Genomic DNA, 24,308 nt, shown 5'->3' on the forward strand with positions numbered 1-24,308 from the left:
ATCATAAAGGGCACCGGAGTGCATACAAACATATGTGGTTCTGCCCCACCAGGAACACATTCCTTCTGAAGACTAAACAAGGATCTTACACTTCAACAAGCCAACTGTGACCAACAGGCCTCAGTGTTGTGAGGGCTTTGTTGTTCAACCACAGCCTTTCATTGTCCCTTCAAGACATTCTGAACTATTCTGAACATCTGTAAGATGTGCCACATTAAGCATAACAAAGGAAAAAAAAACATGTTCCCGGAAATAACGTTATTAAAAATAAGTATATTACACAGTGGCTTGCCTAGTTCTAATTAAAGGGAAATACCGGGGACAGGAAATTTTGATTTTGTTTTTTTTTTAAGTTTCAGTGATTTGACCTAACTAGCATATTTGTGTAATTTTGTTAATGCTCTAATTAATGTTATGCTAAAGAGCCAAACACTGAAGTGTTAAGGAAAATGCCACAGAATAATTTTATATGGAGAAGAGGAGCTTAATTAAAAGTGACTTAATTTATATCTTTAGGGAGCCTAAATGCTAGAAGTAATGTCATTGGGAAAGAATATTTTCAGATTAAAAAAAAAACCCACAAATTTTGTTAAGGAGCGCATTTGGGTATTTGATAATACAATAGTATAGTAGGGTTTTTTTGTTTGTTTTTTTTAAAACTTCAGTGCTTTCTTGGAGTTGCAGAGGCCTGCATAAAACTGAATTTATGTTGGCTTAGGTTAGCCACTAATGTTTTTCGTAAAACAACTAAATGTGTACTGATTTGATGACATCATACTTTGTACCCCCTTCGCCACCATGGCAGACAGACTCTAAGGTGGGCCCCAGGACTCTTGTTTCCTAGTGTTCGTGTCATGCTGTAATCCCTTCCAACTGAGTGTGCACAGAAACTTTGACTTACTTCTAACCAATAAAATACGGCAAAGATTTCAGTATAGAAGTGGTTACAATACTTATGATTATAATGTCTGTCTTGCAAGGAGCTCTCTCCCTTGCTGGCTTTGAAGAAGCAAGTTGCTCTATGTTGTGAGCCGCCTGTGGAGAGGGCCACTTGGCAAGGAACTGAGGAAAGCCTCCAGCTGACAGTCAGCAGAGGCCCTCATTCTGACAGTCTGTAAGCAACTGGATTCTGTCACCAACCATGTGAGCTTGGAAATGGATCCTTCCCCAGTTGAACCTCTCATGAAACCTCAGCCCTGGTCCACACCTTGACTGCAGACTTGCAGATGATCCACTTAAGCCTTAGGTCTTTTCTAATGCTGTAGCATGGGGTGTCCATGGGAACCCACTCTGTACGCAATGCACAGACCCAAACCGTAGGGGATTTAATGCCTGTGGAACCACTGTTGAACATTGGGCAATGGAGGATATGGATACATACTTCTCCCCTTTTTCCTTAGGAAATGCATTTCATAAATGTCCTCAAGAGGTCTAATGGATTTGAGCACTCGAAGTCTATAGCAGGTGCCGACTTGACAAAGCTTCCTTGCATTGGCCTTTCCTCTTGTTTCTATCTTATCCTTTTTTCACAGAAACCATGAGATAGTAAATACGTATTGTTTTAAACTGCAAAATTTGTGGTGGTATTGCTAAATAACAATAGATAACTAATATTCTTAACTAATTCTAGATATTAAATGACCCATAGCTCTGCGGAAAAAAAAGAATCAACCAGTATCACTACTTTTGGCAGACAACTATAAGCTATGTTTATGGGAAAACAGACTGGTCTATACCACATTCATTGGTGTTATATGGATGCACGTGATCTGCCTTTCCACCCTTCAAAGCCCTTTGATTAATAACAATAATCAGTCGAATTAATTATAGTTTCTCCAAACAAAAATATATTCTTGTATGATACAGCATAGTTCTGAAAATGGAAGTTTTCGTCAAAAATCAGAATGAAGCATTTCTGACCTGATACATATTAATTTTATGTTTTAAAATAGCAGAAGTCATCAGGGCAGACAGAGTGTGCCCTTACTGTTGCCTTTTTATTTCCCTGTATTAAATTACACGTTAGAATAAAACATCTAAAGGGTTTATCTTATGCCATCTAATATGCCCTTGGGCTGATGGAGAGAGTCACTTTGTATAAGTAGGGCACGGAACGCAGAAGTGGCTGGACTTTCTGTTTACAGAGTACTTTCTGCACCAAATCCCACAGCATCTAATCCCACTGATCCCTGAAGACCCCTTACATATTCTCGTTAGGTGGCGAATACTACCCAGGGAAATGGGGGTAGCAGGAGGCTGGGGAACAGGCCTCATGACAAGGTGGCCCAGTTCTTCCTGCCTCGTCAGGTTGCACTGGTGGGAGGGGGGTGACAACAGAGCCTGTTTGGGCATCTTCCCTTTGTCTGGTTGACTAGGCAGGAACAGACGCTTAAATGGCACAAACATATGAATGTGGGTGTTTAAATGAGGTTATAAGACACGCTTAAGAAAAAGAGCAATTGCAAGTTGTGGAGCTTGGACGCAGAAGCTGGTTAGATCCAGCACCAGATAAAGCTCTAAAAAGTCCTACTCATTTGTTCATTAATCATTTGCCCATTTAAATCTATAGGTCAACTACTATTTGCAAGGAATGAGGCTTGGTGTTGGGGATCAATGGTATACAGGAAAGACATGGTCCCTGTTTGAAAAAGAACAGCATATGCAAAGACCCAGAGGAATACGGTGAACTGTAGGACCAGGCCAGAGGCTCGGAGAGGCGGGAAAGAGAGAACAGGCAGAGCCTGGAAGCCAAGGCAAGGGTGCTTGAAGAAGTACAATTTGTAAACAGTTTCCCTGACTTACTCTTTTGTACTTCTCACTGCCATTCTGTTGCTGGAACCTTTATATTTTGCTTCTGCCAAGTGACCCCATGCCCTTTGCCTTGGCACTCTGAAGAGGCCCAGCCTTTCTTGGTATTCTCTGGACCCCTTCTATCTCATTAAAGCATATTGGGGGTCATAGAGCATAGTAACAAGGGCATGCATGGGCCCTGGTGTCAGACAGTCCTGGCTTAGCACTTCATTTCCACCACTTCAAGTCCAATGACCTTTGGTAAATTGTCCAACCTTTTTAAGAGCATAAGGTTGATGAGAGCGTGTTGAGCTTCTTGCCTAGGAGACAGTGTGTGCTCAAACAATGATAGTCATTATTAATATTTTCTGCTCCTGGAGCATTGGCTAATGCTGATAAATTAATATGCAGTAATGTGTTAAAGGAGTACTCTATAAATACTCTTGGGAGGAGCATTTGTAAATGCCTAAACCCAATGAATTGGTCCTCTAATGCTGGGAATGTCAAATGGCAGGGCAGGCTCACGTGAGAAAGAGCTCCCATTTTTCCTTGTGTACTGTGGACCAGGTAACATGCTAAGTGCTTTGCATGTCTTTTCTAATTTAATCCCCACAACAAATTTATGAAGTAGAGCTACCACTACTTCCTTTCTACAGATGAGATAACTGAGGTTTGGTAAATTACATTATTGGTCAAGTCACGTGACTGTCACTGTCAGTAGGGATTTTTCTATACTCTTCCCAAATGAGGTTTCCAGGGTGAGAGATCCCCTTGAATTATGCTCATGGTATCTGCAAATGTGTGCACTATGGGGCAAACAAACAGGGTACATGGATCCAAATGGAAGTTTCCTTTTTGTTTTTGGAGAGTAGCTAGCTCAGCCCCACACCCTCCTTGAGATATAATGCAGTTTACAGTTTTTTGTGTCCACCGCATTACCTACTTTCCAGTATTCCAGGCCTCTGCTTCCTCACCACCCTGGCCAGACTGTCCCCAAGCCCCTACCCAAAGCCATCCTTTGGACCAAAAAAATGTTTACATGGTCAGTGCTTAAGAATTTAACTAGTCTTGAATTTAGCAAACAGAATTTGAAAAATGTTACCCATGGCTCCAAAGCAAAAACAAAACTAAACTTAAAAAAATCCTGGTTTCCTCCAGGCTCATTGCACCTGGGAAGGGGTACAGGAAGGTGAACAAACAAAGCCACTTTGTCTTGACTTCAAGCACAGAGGATCAAAACTAACAAAAAAGAACAGAGGACCGAGGTGTCCCCCCGTTCAATGGGCTTCGATATGGTGCTGGTACAGAAATGAGGGGCATATCTTAGAACCCAGATGAATTCCTGGGCATGAAATAATGATTCCACAACAACTGGCAAGTCTGCAAGTAACTGAAGACTTCAAGAGGCAAACAAAAAGATGATTTCCCTGTGCTCTTCCAAGCCAGCCAGTGAATTCAGAGGGTAAAAGGAAGACAAACAGCTGAGACTCACGGAGGAGACAGAGATAACCAAGGGAGAGGATGAAGGAGAGAGGAAAAGAAAATATGAATTACAAAGACACTCATTCAGTCAACAAACATTTGGAAGCAGTAGAGTGCCAACAGTTGAATGTGTGGGCTCTTCTGCCTGCCTGTTGGCTGGGAGACTGGGCCTTGCCCTGTACTCCTCAGTCTGTAAAAGGGGGAAAACATAGGGATATGACTAGTATTTACTTCTTAGGGGAGTTGGATAAAGCTCTTGGGGTACTATCTGAGACATAGAGCCCCCTAGCTGTTACTGTTATTATTTGTAATATTATTTACTTGTTCACCATTTGCAAGGCACTTGGGGGGAAGGCATTAAGGTGACAGAGACAAGAACCCAGCTCGGACCTTATAATCTAGTGGAAGATTTAAGAGGAGTGCACTCTCCTGCCTTTGATTGCAGTTTTGAGTCTCATAAGTCACCAAGAATTATGGGATTCAATAAAGTTGCTCATATGAATAGAGTGCCAAAGAGATGCGCAGGCATTGTTGTTTTATGGCCAGATAGCAATACTGGAAATAGAATGCTCAGATGGATTAATTGCCTTCCTGGGTCAGTAGATGAGAGAGAGGGTAGAAGGTCGCAGAAAGGAGTTTACATGCACAACTTTCTACCTTCTGGTCATCTTCCTGCATTATCTAGACTTGTATACAGGTGCTTGTTGTGTTTCTGGAGCTAATTTAAGGTGGAGATAATTAAGTGCATGGATTTAGAATGACAAAAGTTGTCTGTTTTGTGTCTCTGATATTAGGTTTCTAAGCAACAAGATGTCTGGTCAGATAGGTCTTCACAGTATATTAATTCCTCTGTATTATTGCTCAAAGAATTTACAAATGCTATTCAAATTATGTAAGAGGCTGGCCTAGAGATGATCCTTTTCTAGGCCAAAATTCTCAGCTTTTTACGACAGTACCAGCAACCTGAACTTTTAAGAGGAATCAGAGGGTGTTGGGAAGGTTGTTAAAACCCAAATTTGCAATTGGAACGCTTGCTGAAAGCACCTGGTTAGCTCAGCAGTCAATATAAATTACGAGAGGCTTTCGTCCTTATCCCCTCCTGGGGCAAGTGGAGCACAGCCCTAAGGGAACTCCTATTACTCTTTTTTCCAGTGCTCCAGGAGATGTGCACATCTGTTGTTAACACATGTGGAACCTCAGCTCTCCCAGCACCTCTCACACTGTTGGTGTGATCATGATATTTTCAAACCTAAGGAAGGACCTCCAGGCAGAAGGAAGACACACGTGACAGAATTAAAACCAAAACAGTTGGCACGCTGGGATACAGATGAGGAATTTACTGCCTTTCTCTGTACACTCTGAGCTGCTGGATGTTAGTGAAGGGTTAAGCTAAGGACAAAATTAAAGAATTGTATCTGTTTTCTCATTACGTATGAAGAGGGTGCATCACTTGATTTTTCCTTAAAATCTCTGACCATAAAATTGTGACCCTTTCCTAATTTACCTGGGCTACTTCAAGTTTACTTTGGGGAACTCCTTTCCATAGACAGATTGACATTGCCTTTTAGGATCTTGCAATGCATGCTGGTTGAGAATCTTAGCCTGGGAACCACCCAGACCTTGGTTTGATACTTGACTCACCGCCTACTTACTAGCTGGGTGACCTCAGGCAAGTAGCTTCCCCTCAGCAAGCCCATCTCCTTATCTGTAAAGCAGGTGGGACACCCCACTGCCAGCCTGGCAGTATTCTTATGAGGATTCAGAGAGACCTTGGTATCAAGTCTTCCTCTCGGTGACCAACACATAGTTAAGTACTCGATAGTTTCTTTGTTTTTACCATTGTAATTGTTTTACAAATGCACAAGCTGATCTGTAACATAATTGAAAAACTTAAGGCAATGCACATGTATTTTGGCAGTTTAGAAAGTGATAACTGGACAAACGTTTCTTCCTTGTGGAGTGCTCAGCGAAGTCTGCATACTGTGCTACTAGAAATGCCTGTTATAAGGGGAACAGACCTCCACCAGGTTCATAGTATCATTCGAATCTGAAGGCATTCCTTTCTCACAAAAGGAATTGCCATTTGAAAGGACAAGTCCCTATGAGGAGTAGAACAGACAGCAGAAGGTCTTGGCTTTTAGTTGCCTGAGCCATCTCAAATAATTCATCCAGTCTTTTTGACCTCTGCTTCAATCTCTCTGTCCAGAAAAGCAACAGGTATATTGCATGCAAGGAGGTTACTGATTCCTTCAAGTTTGATTTTGGGGTCAGATAGAACTAGCTTCAAATTCTAGCTGCACAGCATGCAAGCTGTGTGGCTCATGATTTTGAGCCCTAGTTTATGCCTCTGGGAGTAGGAGATTAATGGGGTACCTTCCTGATAGGTTTGCTGGGAGGATTAAAAGAGAGCACATTGCCCAAGCTTTGCAAATGGCAGCTAATAAAATAATGAAAAATTTTGCTTTCAGAATTCTATCTTAAATTGAGGACACCAAAGAGCTCCTGTGACTATTATTAATTTTTAATTAAAAGTAAATTAAAATTTATTTTATTACTATGAGAAATGAAATGAGAAACTTTCAAAATATTTGTGTATTAATTTAAAAATCACAGCAAACTCTTTATATGCTAACAAAAAACATTTTTAATGAAAAGTAACTTTTTGAAAAAAAAAGAACAAAAGAGAAGACTTCATTATTGTTTTTTTTTTTTTCAAGTCTCTTTAATGTCTTAGTAGGAAGGAGTGGAATTCTCATATATGCTTCCACTAACTAAAATCTGTTGCAGTATCACACATCACATAGCTTCTGGAAAACTCCACTTTACACCCAAAATGGAATGAAAGTAGAGAAAAGCAAATAATATCTTGGTATTATAAAAATAGCTTTGACCTAATGGACTCCCTGAAAGGGACTCAGGGACCCCCCACGCTTTGAAAACAACTGACTTGGGACAACTGTCTTTCAGACTCTCAAACTGTAGAAGGTGATCCAAAGGCTTATGTAGAAAAAGAATGATACAATGCATAAGAGAAAGAGAAACATCAAGACCAAGAATATAGAATATCTGAGTCCCACTGAAGAATTTACTTTTAGAAATAAGCTTGTACTTAAGGAGGGGGCAGGAGAACAGAGGGAGCCCAAACATATTTACAGAATCAGGCAAGTATCAGGCAAATATATTCTCCAAACAGATTGGACAAACTTCTGTGATGCCAGTAATCCAGACATCACAGATCACTGCTTCTATGTCTCTTTCTCCCTTCTCCACCACTCCAACCCAGCACTGCAGGAAAATATCCATTTGCTCTCTGGATTATTGAATGTTGTAGTTATATCCCACCAGGGCATGGTGACTCAAACCCAGAAAAACTCACGGGTTTTTCAAACACACAGACCTGGGTTCAAATGCTAGACTTGCCACTTAAGAGCTATGTGGTCTTGGAAAAGTTACTTAACTTTACTGAATCTCATGTATATAATGGGGATTGTGATGGACTAAAAATGACCATATTCTCCGCAACTCCTCCCATCAAAAGTGTGGAATGCAATGGAATACTACTCAGCCATAAAAAAGAAATCTTACCATTTGCAATAACATGGATGAATCTAGAGGGCATTATACTAAATAAGTCAGACAAAGACAAATACCATATGTGATCTCACTTATATGCACAATCTAAAAAACTAAACAAAATGAAAACAGATTCATAGATACAGAGAATAAATGGATGGCTGCCAGAGGGGAGGGTGGGTGAAATAGCTGAAGAGGATTAAGAGGTATAAACCTCCAGTTAGAAAATAAATAAGCCCATGGATGGAATGTATAGCACAATAATGGTCAATAATATTGTCATAACTTTGTATGTGGACAGATGGTTACTAGATTTCTCATGTGATCATTTCATAATGTATGCATATATCAAATCTCTATGTAGTACACCTGAAACTAACATAATATTGTATGTCAACTATCTTTCAATAAGATTTTTTTTAATTAATTAAATTTATTTAATACACATAGAGCTAATTCAAGTACTCTCCTTTTTGAGTGAGCTTTGGAATTTTTGTCTTCAAGGAATTTGCCCATTTCAAGAAATTCAAGAAAGTAATCAAACTTTTTTTTTTTTTGTGGTACGCGGGCCTCTCACTGTTGTGGCCTCTCCCGTTGCAGAGCACAGGCTCCGGACGCGCAGGCTCAGCGGCCATGGCTCACGGGCCCAGCCGCTCCGCGGCACGTGGGATCCTCCCGGACCGGGGCACGAACCCGTGTCCCCTGCATCGGCAGGCGGACTCAACCACTGCGCCACCAGGGAAGCCCAGTAATCAAACTTTTTAGCATAAAGTTGTTTATTATATTTTCTTAATCCTTCTAATGATGTAGATCTCTAGTGATATTCTTTTTTCACTCCTTATACATAATGTATATATTCTACCTTTTTTTGAATTTTATTTATTTTTTATACAGCAAATTCTTATTATTCATTTTATACATATTAGTGTATATATGTCAATCCCAATCTCCCAATTCATCAATAATGAATCTTTCAATAAGAGTTTTTGAAAGTTGAAGTCTATTTTCTCATGCCTTGAATTGGGCTGGCGCTGTGTCTTCATCATTCTATGCGGTCGAAGTGGCAATATTTAACTTCTGAGCATGGTTTCAAGAGGCCCTGCAGCTTTCACACTTGCCCTGTGGAACCCTGAGGCCCCCATGCTGTGATGAAAGATTCCATGGAGGAAGAGGGCCAGCCATCTCTGCTGAGGCCCCAGACATCTTATCCCATCCAGCCTCAGCCAAGTAGCCATATGGAGAGTTCCAGTGAAAACAGCAGAACCACCAGCCATTCAGCCCACAGAACTGTGAGAAATGATCATTCTGTTTTAGGCTACTAAATAAATGGGTAGTTTCTAGGGTGACCAATTTGTCCCAGTTTGCCTGGGACTCGCCCATTTTTAGCTGCCAGTCCCACATCCCCAGAAACCCCTTAACCCTAGTTAGTCACCTATTTGTAGCACAATTGCAAATACCTTATACAGGAATAAGAGCATGCAACTCAGTGTTTGAGAGAATTAAGTGAAATGATGAGGTAAAGGCAAAATATAGATAGATCCCATAAAATGAAAGGTTTTGTTTTTCTTGTTTTCAATTTATAAAATAACTTTATAATAATTTATAATTACTCTATCTTTAACAAAATAATAAATATTTCCACAGATAATTAAAATTTGATATTTTATCTTTGTCTATAACTGAACTTCTCATTCAGGGCCCTAATTGCTTTTTTTCTTTTTTTAAATTACTTATTTATTTTTATTTATTTTTGGCTGCGTTGGGTCTTCGTTGCTGCACGTGGCTTTCTCTAGCTGTGGCGAGCGGTGGCTACTCTTTGTTGCTGTGTCGGGCTTCTCATTGTGGTGGCTTCTCTTGTTGCAGAGCATGGGCTCTAGGCACGTGGGCATCAGTAGTTGTGGCACACGGACTCAGTAATTGTGGCTCGTGGGCTCTAGAGCTCAGGCTCAGTAACTGTGGTGCACGGGCTTAGCTGCTCTGCAGCATGTAGGATCTTCCCAGACTAGGGCTCGAACCTGTGTCCCCTGCATTGGCAGGTGGATTCTGAACCACTGCACCACCAGGGAAGTCCCGGGCCCTAATTGCTTTAAATATACCAGAGAGCATTCTCTGCTGGAGAATGCTGCATTTCAAGCTAAGCACAAAGGCAGCAGGCCCCTGGGAAATTATGAACCAAAGAGAGAAAGAAAACATTGGACTTAACTAAATTCAAACTGACTGTGAGTTCTCAAAACAGTATCACTGTTGAAGATGGAAAGCACTTAATATTATGTCATTCTGGGTGGGTCTAGAACAGGACCTTTTTTTGGACAATATTTTTCCCCAGGGTCATGTCTAGTGAAAACATAATCCACAGAGATGATCTGCAGATAAGGTCAATGCCATGTGCCCACAAAAAGGCAGAATCTCGGGGGCCTACTGGGTAAGAGAGTTGAAACCTTTAAAACTCGATTTTAGAGCTGTTCCTTAGGAAGAAAAGTGGGAGGCTGGGGTGGTGGTGTGAGGTGGGTAAAACGCTTGTAAAAGTCTGAAATTCATTAAATGATGGTGTAATCTTTCCCTCATGTCATAATTATTTGACCTAAAAATGTATTTTAAATGACCAAGAGGTAACATATCTTTCTGCCTAACTGAAATTGTTATTCACACAATTAAAATGACTTCCCCACCCTAGTGGCCAAAAGAACTTCATGCTGCCAAGAAAATAACTATCCTGTACATCGCTAAAGAATTCTGACTCTGCAAAAAACACATGTGAAATCATTCAGCAGGCTGAACAACAAAAAATGTCAGCCTCCGAGAATTTAATCAAGAAGGTATTTCCTCCTGCAGACTTCCCATAGCCAGCATGCTGAAAATGGTCCAGACACATCTGTACTGCATGTGTCTTCCATGCACAGAAGGACATATCAAGACACTAAGGAAAGCATTTCTGTGGCTCTGCAAACAAGCTAATACCCAATTCTTGAACAAGATCAAACAAGGATTCGCTCAGCCAAGTATTAACTGCCTTTGCTCCTTAGAGAGAACAAATATACAAAGAACATAGATCTTAACTTTCTAAAGAATGGAAGGTAGCAGGACTCTACATTGTTTAACAGACTTTAAAAGCAAGAGACTGCTCTCCATGGCATGGATCTGTATATTTGACGATACTCATGAATTGATGGATATATGGATATCTGCATCTATCCCCATTTTCTGCATCTCTAACCCTATCTACATCCATCCACCAGGCATGATTATAACTCACTGAACCTGAAGGGATACTGAAGAAACTGAAGACTATAGTCCCTTCACTTTGGAACACTAGAGTATTTACCCCCAAATTTAACAAATTCTTTATTGTGTTGGCAATCAGAAAGCCACTACAACTGTAATTGGAGGTAGACTTAAACACTGAAAAGCAGTGGGTTTAAATACTCATGATTTTCCAAATTAAAGAGTCAGTCAGGAGCCAAGTTTTAGACACATTGGCATAGATTTTCTAGCCATTTTCTAGATGTCTGTAGGAATTTCTAGAATTTCAATTTTCATTCCCTAAAATTAAATACCTCATAGTTTGCTAGTATAAAAATGTATACAAAGCTACATGAACAAAAACCACAAATCAAAAACCTGTTTTTCAAAGGATAAAGCTGTAACAAACACTAAATGAAATAAAAGTATGGCAAGGATTATGCATTCAAGAGAATAATAAAAGGAGACTGGGACACATTTGAAAGATACATATTTCATTGTAAAAGTTTTTCTAAGTAGCCACAAATGCCACCAATATGGTAAAATATCAAAAAGCTTCATTCCTTTTCCATAGCCACCATCCTCTCTTTCATCTGAATGGGGATACAGGCTTCTAATCTGTATCCCTTTTACCTACAATCTATTCTTCACATAGAAATGAGTAGGCTTAAATAAAAAAGATAATTAGTTTCAGCAGCTCCTCTGCTTAACATTTAACAGCTTTGGACTTTTATTCTAAGAGCAATGAAAACTTCTTACCTTGGCTGACAAGGGATTAGGTGACCTGGCCCTTGTCTACCCTCTTGACTTGTTTACAAATTACTCTGTCCCTTGGTCACTGTGTGCCAATTGCATAGGCCTCCTGTTCTGCTTCTTGAGAACATCTGAGTGCATCCTGCTTTCAGGTTTTTAATGTCCCTCTTCCTGTTGCTTGGGATGCCATTTCCCTGGCGCTCAACACGGCTGTCTCGTCTCATCCTTCAAATCTAACCCAACGTCACCTTCCTAGAGAGATTTCCCTGACCACCTTAATTTAAGCAGCCTCCTCCCTGCTTCCCTTACTCCCAATCATCTCATTCTGTTGCACACCTCCATGGCTCTTATCAAAGTCTGAAATCATTATTCACTAGTTTACTCGTCATCTATCTTGAATGTTAGAAGGTAAGTACGTTGGAAGCATGACCTTGACTTGCTCATTTACTTCTGGATTCCCTGTGCTGAGAATGATGCCTGATTTTGGTTTTAGGAAAACTGTTCTGTCTGATACCTAGAGAATTGACTGGAGGAGGGCAAGGCTGGAGTGGGGAGAACGTTTAGGAGGCTGCCATAATCTAGGGGAAGGATGATGGTGGCTGCAACCCAAGTGAGGGTAATGGGGATAGAGAAATGGGGATGGATGAGAGAAATCTTCAGGAGATAGAATCAGCAAGGCTTGATAATTGGTTGGATAAGGGAGATTTAGGGTCAGCATCCAGTTTTCCCCCTTTACACTGAATTTCCCAAACAGGTTTCTTCCTCCTTAAGTTTACATGACTAATAAGATTTTAGTGAAATCAGCCTGCTACTGACTGCAGCTGATTGGTACAGGGAAGGATGTATGCCACATGGTACCCATACGTAGGTCATAAGTAGGAGAGCAAGACATTTCTGTCTTCCCAGGGAAGTCCTGGGCTATTGTTCCTGGATATTATTTGCTCTTCTTAATTTTTTTTTTTTTTTTTTTGGCTGCACCACACAGCATGTGGGATCTTATTTCCCTGACAAGGGATTGAACCTGTACCCCCTGCAATGGAAGCATGGCGTCTTAACCACTGGACTGTCAGAGAAGTCCCTCCTGGATATTAATACTACTGCCTTTCCCTCTCTAAAGTGTCCTGGTTTGAATGATAACTTATATGGTCACACTAGGTGCTTAGGGAAGGTAGCTGCCCCTATAATGGTCTGGTATTAACTCTGCCCAGCAGGAGTGCCCAGTGTTGAATGGTGCCTATGCCGGTAGACTCTAGCTTTTAGGAACACAAATGTTATTTGAACAAAGAGAGAGTGGGTCACAGAAGGTGGTGCCTCTATCTAGGCTGTTGGCTACATATTCCAGAGCTGTATGTCACTGTGAGTGACAGTAAGACTGAGAAATTCTCCCCTCCCTGATTCCTGGCACTCCCTGCAGGTTACTTCCATCACTGAGAATAATTTGAGCTAATCTCTTTCTCACCATTAATGAGCTGAAGTGACCAAATTACCACCCTAAGGCAGCAGGAGCATCAAGTGGGTGGTGCCTACATTTTGTAAGGACTTGCCTTTCATGGATAGAAAGTTGCACTAGGAGATCCATGAAGGCTTCTCAACCTGTAATGGTGAGTTATAGAAGCCAGCAAGACTAAAGACTTGACCTCATGCTAGGTCAAAGAGCTCGGAGCTGGCAACCTTGAAATGAGAAATAAGTTCTCCTCATGATTGTGAGAAGGAATGGAGAACCATCACCAAAACATCTCTTTAACACATCCACAGATCCCAGGATTTGAAGAGGTTTTGAACTTAGAAAATAAAGAGTGATTTTATAAGTGATAATAATTTTAAGGCCTCACGGTTCAATAATGTCTTAGAAATCAACATCAATTTCCATGTTTCTTAATTGTTGGTCTGAGCTTTCAATGGGCCATTGGTCTATAAATTGCAGCAGTTCCTGGACCTTCCCTCTACCCCTATTTTTTTGTTGGGAAAAAAATACTAGTTATGACTCCACCAGGCATTTCCTTAAAACCAAAGACTAGGTGGTACTGTGACCTGATTGATGTTCAAGAAAGCAGTCTAAAGTTTCAAATGCTTTATATGACTCTATACTCCAGCTTGTGGAGATTATTTCATACAGTTAGCTTCCTATAAAATGTTATTGAGGCCCCCTTTCCTCTGTCTACTGGCTATTAGGCACCACCCAGAAAGAGAAACTCCAAATTGGGATGGAAGGTAGGTCTTAGATCAACTGAAAGTGTAGAAGCCTTGACCATAACTTGATTCACTGGGAGGCAGAAAACCTAAATGATAACCAGCAACTTAAAAAACTGCCAGCTCTGCAATGCAATGGTACAGCTTCAGAAATTGAGAAAAGCACTTATATAAATACATTCCAAGCACTGAAGACTTATACAAATTTCTATCCTCCAAAATGTAATAGGTATATATAGAATAACGCAAAAGAAAACAAAAGGAAATAGGGCTACAATAAATGAAAAGGGCCCCCAGATATTTAAGTCCAACAAAAATATCATTACTGGCAAAGTTGACCAAAGTGTCAATGGAAAAAGCAGTACTGACATTTTCTCTTCTTTCTTTCTCCTTGCATTTGTTTCCCTTAAATTAAAACTCACGGCAAAACAAAGCCTCTGGCTGGACTATGAGGAACACTATTCATTTTCTCCCTAACCTGATGAGTCAGAACATCTTTTGAATGATTAGTTTTCAATTTGCACCACTGCCAGAGAGGAAGGCCTCCAAATCAATCATTGCATAGATTGTTTATGTCTCCGAGAGGCACATTAAAAAATTTCAGCAACGCTAAAAGAAATGCTGATCTTCGGCAAGGATTTTATTTAATAGATTTTTTTTAAAATTAAGGGTCTTGGAAACTTGCCAGAACTTGTTTAAAATTCCACTTACAAGTTTGTCTGCCTAGAGAGTCTGAGTGGTGAGGGCTTTGTCCTTAAATTCTGGGAGCCTTGGACCCACCAGTGGAGATCTTGATAGAACTGCAATTCTGGCTCAGATGTAGGGCCCATTTATTAAGGGCTTTCCCTTAATAACAAATGCGGTCCCTCATCACTCCCTCAAGTGTCCCTCCTGGGTGGTTTCTCCTTTCTGCCTTAGCTTTTGGAGCCACACTTAGGAAAAGAAAGAGAAAAGACATTGGTCTGTTTGGTTGGCACAGAGGGATGGGAATTTGCACAGAGCTTTTGTTGGGCAAGTTTTCCTTAGCTCCCTGCCAAGGAAGTTCTAATGCTGTGCCTCAAATGGAGGAAAGTAACAATGGATTAGATGACTATTCCTTCCATCCTACACTGACTCTAAAGAACTGCAACATGTATCTGCCGCAGGGCAAGGACCACACCAGAAGCAAGCTCACTTTCATTATCAACATCTCCCATTTTGAAATTAGCCAATATAATGATGGAGTGGCTTATTCATGACAGCAGCATGCACAAAGTAACAGCTCACTGAGGACTCATGAACAATATTCAGGGATGAGAAGTAGAATCATTTCTGTTCTTGCTGAGATCTGATGACTATGGTTTATGCCATGGAAAATGAGGGTTCATTAGCTATTGAAGTAGTTCCCACTATTTAAAGTGGTACTCAACACTCATTTACCTCAATCCCATCTTATCTCCTAATCCTTTTTATGTGTGTCTTAACCAAGCAGTCATACTCTCCCTCAAATGCCCACATGCTTCTGGGTTAATGCTTTGATCTGGGTTGGCACAGAAGAGAGGTGTCAGTCTTAAATGTCACTTCATTTGAATGAGGTCTGGTGATGGGAAAAGAGATGGTCAAAACCAGGAGCTTGTGGAGCTCTGGTAAAAGGTAGAGGTCAAACTGATTGAGACTTGGTATCTAGCATTTGGAGCCCTACAGCCACCCCTGAAAGCATTCCTGGGCTCAGACTTGCTGTTGGCAGGTCAACAAAGTCAGGACTGGTTCTCCACCTTCCACCTGTATGAAACAACTACTGTTGAAAGTAGCAGGGCTCTGCAGTCATTGCCTACAAACCCCACAACCTTAATACTGATCACATGTTCCATATGAATTATGATGGGGTACCTCCAATTTTTCCCCTACCCAAAGCCACAGCACTATTTATTCATAGCTGAGTGGTGGTATTTCTATTATTGTAGCTTTGACCATGTGGTATGAATACTCATAGGGACCCGATACTTCCTTCCAAACACAACAGAAAAGTTTGACACTCGTCATCCGAGTTTCATGCCTGCTACCGCAACATGCCTGCTACCCTGTTGTTTACTACATTCTACCTAAGAAGGTCATCTCCCATTCTTGGTTCACTTACATAGCTTTGGGGTTTGCCATCTTCTTTATCCAATACATGGAATGGTTTTCTTCTTAATTAGATTGTATTGCTCAGGTCCTTTTACAAATCTTAAGAACAAACTGTTGCATAAAGCTTTCCTGGAATCATTGGCTCCACTTTTCAGGCCACAAATAATAGCCTATGTTTCAGTCAAAAATTCTCTGATTGTATTTCAAGGTAGGACACATCTCCTGGTATACTAAAAGCCTTGAAAACTATCCTTAAAAGATACTTAAGGAAGATGCTGAAAACCAGGGGAGATTGGTTCAAGATGGTGGGGTAGAAGGATGTGTGCTCACTCCCTCTTGCAAGAGCACCAGAATCACAACTAACTGTTGAGCAATCATCGACAGGAACTCACCAAAATAGATACCCCACATCCAAAGACAAAGGAAAAGCCACAGTGACATGGCAGGATGGGCACAATCACAATAAAATCAAATCCCATAACTGCTGGGTGGGTGACTCACAAACTGGAGAACAATTATATCACAGAAATCCACCCACTGGAGTGAAGGTTCTGAGCCCCATGTCAGGCTTCCCAGCCTGTGGGTCCAGCAACGGTAGGGGGAATTCCCAGAGAATCAGACTTTGAAGGCTAGCAGGATTTGATTGCAGGATTTTGACAGGACTGGGGGAAACAGAGACCCCACTCTTGGAGGGCACACACAAAGTAGTGTGCACATCAGGACCCAGGGGAAGGATCAGTGACTCTATAGAACACTAAACCAGACCTACCTGCTAGTGTTGGAGGGTCTCCTGCAGAGATGGGGGGTGCCTGTGGTTTATTGAGGGGACAAGGACACTGACAGCAGAAGTTCTGGGAAGTATTCCTTGGCGTGAGCCCTCCTGGAGTCCACCATTAGCCCCACCAAAAAGCTGGTAGGCTCCAGTGCTGCGTCACCTCAAGTCAAACAAGCAACAGGGAAGGAACTCAGTCCCACCCAACAGCAGACAAGCAGATTAAAGTTTTACTGAGTTCTACTCACCAGAGCAACACCAAACTCTACCCACCACCAGTCCCTCCCATCAGGAAGCTTGCACAAGCCCCTTAGATAGCCTCATCCACCAGAGGGCAGACAGCAGAAACAAGAAGATCTATGATCCTGCAGCCTGTGGAATGAAAACCACATTCACAGAAAGACAGACAAAATGAAAAGGCAGAGGACTGTGTAGGACCAGATGGCTTCACAGGTGAATTCTATCAAACATTTAGAGAAGAGCTAAAACCCATCCTTCTCAAACTCTTCCAAAAAATTGCAGAGGAAGGAAGACTTCCAAACTCATTCTATGAGGCCACCATCACCCCAATACCAAAACCAGACAAAGATACTACAAAAAAAGAAAATTAAAGACCAGTATCACTGATGAATATAGATATAAAAGTCCTCAACCAAGTACTAGCAAACAGAAACCACCAACATATTAAAAGGATCATACACCATGATCAAGTGGGATTTATCCCAGGAATGCAAAGATTCTTCAATATATGCAAATCAGTCAGTGTGATACAGCATATTAACAAATTGAAGAATAAAAACCATATGATCATCTCAATAAATGCAGAAAGAGCTTTTGACAAAATTCAATACCCATTTATGATAAACACTCTCCAGAAAGTGGGTATAGAGGGAACCTACCTCAACATAATAAAGTCCATATATGACAAACCCACAGCAAACCTCTTTCTCAATGGTGAAAAACTGAAAGCATTTCCTCTAAGGTCAGGAACAAGACAAGGATATCCACTCTTGCCACTATTACTGAACACAGTTTTGGAAGTCCTAGTCATGGCAATCAGAGAAGAAAAAGAAATAAAAGGAATACAAGCTGGAAAAGAAGAAGTAAAACTGTCACTGTCTGTAGATGACATGACCTATACGTAGAGAAACCTAAAGATGCCACCAGAAAACTACTAGAGCTAATCAGTGAATCTGGTAAAGTTGCAGGATACAAAATTAATGCACAGAAATCTCTTGCATTCCTATACACTAACAATGAAAGATCAGAGAGAGAAATTTTTTTTTTTTTTTTTTGCAGTATGCGGGCCTCTCACTGTTGTGGCCTCTCCCGTTGCAGAGCACAGGCTCCGGACATGCAGGCTCAGTGGCCATGGCTCACGGGCCCAGCCACTCCATGGCATGTGGGATCTTCCCGGACCGGGGCACGAACCCGTGTGCCCTGCATCGGCAGGCGGACTCTCAACAACTGCGCCACCAGGGAAGCCCCAGAGAGAGAAATTAAGGAAACAATCCAATTCACCATTGCAACAAAGAGAATAAAATATCTGGGAATAAACCTACCTAAGGAGACAAAAGACCTGTACTCTGAAAACTATAAGATGCTGATGAAAGAAATCAAAGATGACACAAACAAGAGGGAGAGATATATTATGTTCTTGGAATGGAAGAATCAATATTGTGAAAATGACTATACTACCCAAAGCAATCTACAGATTCAATGCAATCCCTATCAAATTACCAATGGCATTTTTTACAGAACTAGAACAAAAAAATCTTAAAATTTGTATGGAGACACAAAAGACCCCAAATAGCCAAAGCAGTCTTGAGGGAAAAAAACGGAGATGGAGGAATCAGACTCCCTGACTTGAGACTAAACTACAAAGCTATAGTAATCAAGACAATATGGTACTAGCACAAAAACAGAAATACAGATCAACAGAACAGGATTGAAAGCTCAAGAGATAAACCCATGCACCTATGGTCAACTAATCTATGACAAAGGAGGCAAGGATATACAATGGAGAAAAGACAGCCTCTTCAAGAAGTGGTGCTGGGAAAACTGGACAGCTACATGTAAAAGAATGAAATTAGAACATTCCCTAACACCATATACAAAAATAAACTCAAAATGGATTAAAGACTTAAGTGTAAGACTGGACACTAAAAAAACTCTTAGAGAAAAACATAGGAAGAACACTCTTTGACATAAATCACAGCAAGATATTTTTTGACCCAACTCCTAGAGAAATGGATATAAAAACAAAAAAAACCAAATGGGACCTAATGAAACTTAAAAACTTTCGCACAGCAAAGGAAACCATAAACAAGACAGAAAGGGAACCCTCAGAATGGGAGAAAATATTTCCAAACAAATCAACAAAGGATTAATCTCCAAAATATATAAACAGCTCATGCAGCTCAATATTAAAAAAACAAACAACCCAATCAAAAAATGGGCAGAAGACCTAAATAGACATTTCTCTAAAGAAGACATACAGATGGCCAAGAGTCACATGAAAAGCTGCTCAACATCACTAATTATTAGAGAAATGCAAATCAAAACTACAATGAGGGACTTCCCTGGTGGCACAGTGGTTAAGAATCCGCCTGCCGATGCAAGGGACACAGGTTTGCGCCCTGGCCCGGGAAAAATCCCACATGCTGCAGAGCAACTAAGCCCATGTGCCACAACTACTGAGCCTGTGCTCTAGAGCCCATGAGCCACAACTACTGAGCCCATGTGCCACAACTACTACAGCCCACGTGCCTAGAGCCTGTGCTCCACAACAAAGAGAAGCCACTGCAATAAGAAGCCCACACACTGCAGCAAAGGGTAGCCACTGCTTGCCACCACTAGAGAAATCCCACATGCAGCAATGACCAAAAATAAATAAATTAATTAATTTAAACAACACAAAACTACACTGAGTTATCACCTCACAGTGGTTAGAATGGGCCTCATCAGAAAATCTACAAACAACAAATGCTGAAGAGGGTGTGGAGAAAAGGGAACCCTCTTGCACTGTTGGTAGGAATATAAATTGATACAGCCATTATGGAGAACACTATGAAGGGTTTTAAAAAACTAAAAATAAAATTACCATATGACCCAGCAATCCCACTACTGGGCCTATACCCTGAGAAAACCATAATTCAAAAAGACACATGCACCCCAGTGTTCATTGCAGCACTATTTACAATAGCCAGGTCATGGAAGCAACCTAAATGCCCATCAACAGACGAATGGATAAAGAAGAAGTGGTACATATATACAGTGGAATATTACTCAGTCATAAAAAGGAACGAAATTGGGTTATTTGTAGAGACGTGAATGGACTTAGAGACTGTCATACAGAGTGAAGTAAGTCAGAAATAGAAAAACAAATATCATATATTAACGCATATATGTGGAATCTAGAAAAATGGTAGAGATGAACCGGTTTGCAGGGCAGAAATGGAGACACAGATGTAGAGAACAAACGTATGGACACCAAGGGGGGGATGTGGAAGTGGTGGGGTGGTAGTGGGAAAAACTGCTAGATTGGGATTGACTTATATACACTAATATGTATAAAATAGATAACTGATACGAACCTGGTGTATAAAAAAATAGATAAAATAAAATTCAAAAAAAAAGAGATAAGGTGCCTAGCAATTTATCAAACTGGGTTGGGGGGATAAATGTAGTGGGTTGTGTGAGCAGTTTGCTCTGGTAGCAAAAGTATTTTGTTACTGGCATCGCTGAGAATTACTGTTGCATAGCCATAGTGAAAAGCAGACCAATTTTTAGTTCATTTTATTATTGTTTTAAAATTCTCTACAGACAAGGAACTCCCTTATCCTATGTCACCTTTGGCAGAGTGTCCCCACCCCATCTTTGTACGCCACTGTTAGAGAAAGTCCAAAATGACCGACTTCTATTCAAAGACAAAGCAATTCTTTAAGATCCTCCTTACTGAGGCACCTATTTTAACCAATAGCCAAAGATTTCAAAGACTATAGGAAAAAGAGCCACACACTGTACAACAAGCAATTACTGTTATTCTTATGTAGATTTAAGATTGCAAAAGACACCTGTGTGGACTTTCATGCCTTAGCTTATTCCTTCCGTGTTAATACAAATAAAGTACACCACTTAAGAGTCTATAAAATCTCACACTTCCCTTTAATTTGATAGTTTTGTCTCCACTGTACCCAGCTGAATTTCTTTTGGGGTCTCCTCTTATTTAGGTAAAACTAGTAACTCTTAACAAGACATGACCAAACCAAGTGTATATATATTTTTTCTTACCTTTCTCTGGGGACTTTCCTGAGACTCAAGGCTCCCCACATACAAGATCATGTCCGATAGTTTACCTTCCTGTCACTGAAAACACTTTCAATAACTCTTTCAATGCCTTTCTTCCCTAGTATACCAGTTAGGAAGTTTAAAGTGCACATGAAATTATGTGCAGAGTTAGGTATATGGGAGGGTTTTGGGGCCAGGCCTGGAGTGACACACCTCATTTTTGCTCATTCTCGGTACCACTCATTGCTAGAACTCAGCCATTTGTCACATGCAGCAGCAGTGGAAGCTGCTAAATGTCTGGCCAGGAAGAAGAGGAAATAGATGTTAGTGGCTAATTAGTGTTTGTATTATCCCACCAGATGGTTAGAGCCAGGAAGGCAAGGCATGCTCAATCCTGTCACCGCCAAAAATCTGTGCTCAGTACAGTACCTCATACACGGTCAAGTTTTAGTCAACATTTAGCCACCAGATGGGAAGTAAGCATCTTGTGAACAATAAGGAAAGAATTGGGCCTAGAATAAAATTCAAAGACTTTAACCTTAGAGGTAAGACTTAATCTGCTAAAATCCAAAAGGAGACTCACTAGGCTCCATGAATGCTGATGAATTTCTAACATTTGGTTGCGAATTTTAAAAATCAAGGACAATTTACAGCAATTCACTTTTTTTGTTAACCTTCTAAATAATCAGTTTATACACACACACTAATAATTATATAAGCTACTTGCACGTATAAATGTACAGAAAAGAAAATCTGATTTCATGTGGTTTTCCGAGACCAAAGAGAGAACATGTAAACACTACCATGAGCAAACAGAGTGTAAATTCAGTATCTTGGTACAAGGAACTTTGGAATAAATGGGAAAAAATATTCTGTTTTGAGTTTCCCATGAAGGACTTACTGCATGTCACCCAGAAAGCCTAGCAACAGTTTATAAGTTCTCACAAATCAATCACTGCTAGGCAGTGGCCCACATTGTGTTCCAATTTTAAGAATTGCTACCTTGCGAGAAAGGAACACCGATAAAGAAGCTCTGGAGATGTGGTTAATTCTTTCAGGCACAACATGACAACAATGATGACTAATGGGCTACATTTTTAAGATCATAAGAGAACTGTAGGTTAATAAGCAAAAAATGCTAATTATCCCCAAATAATAGGCATTAGCAAACCAGGATTCTGTGGAGATGGATTGCTCCTGCACACCAAAGAAACTCATGAAATCATTCCCCCTTCTATGCTCCAAGATAAAAAATTAAGTGGCAGATCCCTTTTATTTAGGAGTGTGCTGTTTTTTCCCTTGATAACTGATGATATTATATGAAGGTTATATAGGTAAGTCATACTGCATCAAGTCACTGCTTAAACAGGCTGTTTCTGAACCATTTAACCTATTACTACAGAATGAAACATATAATCAACAGGCACCAAAACAAAGAATGAATAAATAAAAAACCAGAATCGTCCTCCACTTACCTGCAGATGTACCTGGATTTTATTCAGTGACAGCTTTAGTCGACTGTACCTTCACCTTGATTGTGACATCTAGATCACCATATTCCTAGTTGTCGGTCATGGGGCTCATTATACTCGGAAGTGCTCTAGTTTAATACCTATAAATATGAGGAATATAATGTAAGAACATCAGTATTGAAGTACTGCTCAGACCTATTCCCTAGCTAGTGGCTCCAATTAACAGTAAATTTTAAATCAGAGACCCTCAAGCTTTAAGGGGGTCATCAGAATCACCTGGATGCTTTATTAAAACCCACCGAGTTTCTGATTTAGGAGATCAGGGGTGGAGTCTGGGAATTTGCATTTGCAACAAGTTCCCAGGTGATACTGATGTTGTCAGCCTGGGGCCACACTTTGAGAACCAAAGTATTAAACTGATAAACACCTATTTGAAGTCCCTCCATATACCTGGAAATACAGAGTAAATTTTTGCCCTTAAAGAGCCAGAGATGTCACCCAAACCATTGCACTTTCATGTTAGTGTTTGTCATATCAACATTTAAAATCTTTTGTATAAAATAAAAATTTGAATAAAATGCTAGTATTAACAGTAATCTGTAAGAGTTCACAACGTAAAATTTAAAAACAAGAGAAACTGATGATTTAATACCTTTTAAATACACATATTTATGAGAGTAAAAATCAAGTAAATAAATTAGACAAATATGAACATTAAACAGTAAGTAAAATAAACAAATATGAAATTATACAAATATGAACATTAAATTATACAAATATGAACATTCGTTTTTTTCCTTTTTTGCTGGAAAATAAAACTAGGGATACATTTATTGAAAATCTTCACCTTCTTTTCTCGCATCAAAAAAATAACAAGTGACCACCCTTCCCCATATCCTAGCATCAAAAGTTTCTTGGAAGTTTTACCAGAATAATAATACATCTTCCTTAGATAATCTTTTTTCAGCCTCATTACCTCCAGGAAAAATCTCGGCTCCTCGTTGGCCCGGTGTCCTCAGCTTGTCCTTGGGAAGCCCAGCAACTTGCCAGTCATCCTCAGTTGAAGTAACAGGACTGAGATCATCAACTTCTATCGGGTCTCCTCCATCTCCTCCTGATTCTGGCTAGTTCCCAGCAGGCAGTGGACATGTTGATCCCCAATGGTCAACAAACTCTAAACGTTGTGACTATGTGCTGTAAGGCCCCCGAGAGATAGTCTATGTGGAGTCAAATTCAGCTGTAGCTGCGCTCTGTTTGGCTGGTACAGTGCATGGGGAGACCCGCATCGGCAGGCCCTCAGGAGAAGTCTGTCCACCTCAGCGCACTTCCTCCTGACTTGCTTCTGACCGCTCGTTTACATGACTTGCCTGCTCTCACGAGATGGCTGAAATGGAAGCACCTGAACAAACGGGAAAACCATGGCTTGAATAAGTTAAGCAACTTCCCTAGGTAGCTTGTGCCACTTGCTCAGAATGACAACTCAAGGCTCAAGGTCACTTCCTTATGCTTTGCTGTGCCCCCCCCCCCACTTCTGGGGTTTCTGTGGTGTCAACAATAGAACTTAGACAAGAACTTGACCAGCACTGTTTACTGATCCTGCTGAGTCATCCTTAAGGGCACAAATATCACAGTCATCAATC

The 24,308-nt window shown here is 40.6% G+C and overlaps 1 protein-coding gene across 3 annotated transcripts in view; it reads right to left on the reverse strand.

Moving 5' to 3' along the window:
- Positions 1 to 24,308, reverse strand: part of NR3C1 (nuclear receptor subfamily 3 group C member 1) — a 740,177-nt gene that overhangs the window by 451,859 nt on the left and 264,010 nt on the right. For 2 of the 3 annotated variants that reach the window (XM_067031863.1, XM_067031862.1), the window contains 2 exons: positions 23,645 to 24,067; positions 22,672 to 22,808 (listed from right to left, as the gene is read on the reverse strand). The gene's annotated coding sequence lies outside the window, so the exon portion shown is untranslated. Of the gene's footprint in view, positions 1 to 22,671; positions 22,809 to 23,644; positions 24,068 to 24,308 lie in introns of those variants that run through there. The other variant, XM_067031858.1, reaches the window with a different exon arrangement.

The sequence above is a fragment of the Kogia breviceps genome, chromosome 4 (assembly GCF_026419965.1).
Source record: "Kogia breviceps isolate mKogBre1 chromosome 4, mKogBre1 haplotype 1, whole genome shotgun sequence".
Classification (NCBI taxonomy): Eukaryota; Metazoa; Chordata; class Mammalia; order Artiodactyla; family Physeteridae; genus Kogia; species Kogia breviceps.